The 1,650-nt window shown below is 43.3% G+C and overlaps 1 pseudogene; it reads right to left on the bottom strand.

Annotated features, from left to right (window-relative positions):
- Positions 1-398: 398 nt before the first annotated feature.
- Positions 399-1,174, bottom strand: LOC103205829 (annotated as a pseudogene).
- Between the last annotated feature and the right edge of the window lie 476 nt (positions 1,175-1,650).

The raw sequence follows: 1,650 nt of genomic DNA, 5'->3' as shown, positions 1-1,650 counted from the left end.
TTTTTTGGGGGGGAGGCATAATTATAACCACAATACCAGTGCCCACCATCTATATGATTTCATGAAAACAACTTATCTTTGTCTGAGCTGCTTCATTGCACTTTTTATCTCCTCTTTCCTCAAGGTACAAATGAGGAAATTCAGCAAAGGCATAACCACTGTAGAAAACAGACACCATTTTTCAACAGAGTAGCTGGTGACTGTTGTTGTTATGTGCCATCGAGTCAGACCCAACCCATAGGGACCCCTCCTTGGGTTTCTGAAGCAGTATCATTACAGAAGTAGATTTCCCAACCTTCCTTCCAAGGAGTGGCTGCTGGGTTTGAACCGCCAGCCTTCTGGTTAGCAGTCAAGTGCCTTAAGCACTACACTACCAGAGCTCCCAACTTGACTGGTGACTAGTCGAGTGTATGTGGCTCAAAAAAGAGGGCAACCACCATGAAGTGGGCTGAGCAAGTGGACAGGGCCTGCCGGCACCCCTCAGGTGACTATTTTCTAAGGGAAACCACGATGATCATGTAGGAGGTGACCAAGGCCAGGAAACAAGTGATGGAGATGTTTCCACTATTAGACACAATTAGCATTCCCGTGAGGTATGTGTCTGTGCATGCCAGTTTGGTGACAGGAAGAACATCACAGAAGTAGCTATCAATAATGTTGGGGCCACAGTAAGATAGGCAAATGGTCAAGAAGGTCTGCACCAGTGAATGAATAGTACCTCCCAACCAGAGAGCAAAGACAAGCTGTACACAGACCCTCATGTTCATCACATTGGGGTAGTGTAATGGGGTACAGATGGCTACATAATGATCATAGGCCATAATGGTCAGCAGAAAGATCTCAGCATGGGCAAAAACGATGTAAGAAGAAGAGTGGTGTGATGCAGTTGTCAAAGGAAATGGTCTTTCTCTCTAAAAGAAAACCCAACAGCATCTTGGGCACAGGAACAGATGAGTGACATATATCAATAAAGGAGTGGTAGCTCTGGAAGAAATACGTGGGGGTGTGAAGAGGTAAAGTAAAGATTATAGTAACCATGATGAGAATGTTCCCCAAAAGAGTTAGCACATAAGTGACTGAGAATCCCATGAAAAAATATTATCTCCAGGACCCAGTTGTCAGTAAGTCCCAAGAAGACAAATTCAGTCACTCTTGTTTGATTTACTATCTCCATCCAATGAGTTTTCCAAAAGACCCTGGGGAAGAAATAAAAGCTAGTTTACCTAGGTTTTGGTTTCCAGTGCTGTGATAACAGACATACCATAACTGTATGTCTTTAGCAAACAGCAGTTTATTTTCTTACAGTTTAGGAGAATAGAAATTCAAGTTCAAAGTGCCAGCTCTAAAGGCTAGGTAAAGGTCCCTTAAACCTGGGCTTCAGCTCTGCTTCCTGTTACATTCCCACTAGAACTGGAGGCTTCTCAACTCAAGCAGCTGATGGCTGCTGAGGCTGACAAACCCAAGGTTGACAAGCAAAATGACACAGTCCCAAAATTATCAAGCAACAGGTTAGGCCACTAATTCAAGTCCACTAATAGTACCAAGATCAGCAGAAAACACAGCAGCCTGTTGAGATGAAGATTCAACCAAATATACGATCTAGATCAGCCAAAAGCTCAAGACCTTTCTCAAAGTGTCTTCTTATATATT

This window comes from Orycteropus afer, unplaced genomic scaffold (genome assembly GCF_000298275.1).
Source record: "Orycteropus afer afer isolate SDZICR_OR568_19922 unplaced genomic scaffold, OryAfe1.0 scaffold00292, whole genome shotgun sequence".
Lineage (NCBI taxonomy): Eukaryota > Metazoa > Chordata > Mammalia > Tubulidentata > Orycteropodidae > Orycteropus > Orycteropus afer.
The sequence above is the reverse complement of the archived record's forward strand: the minus strand, read 5'-3'. Positions and strand labels throughout refer to the sequence as shown.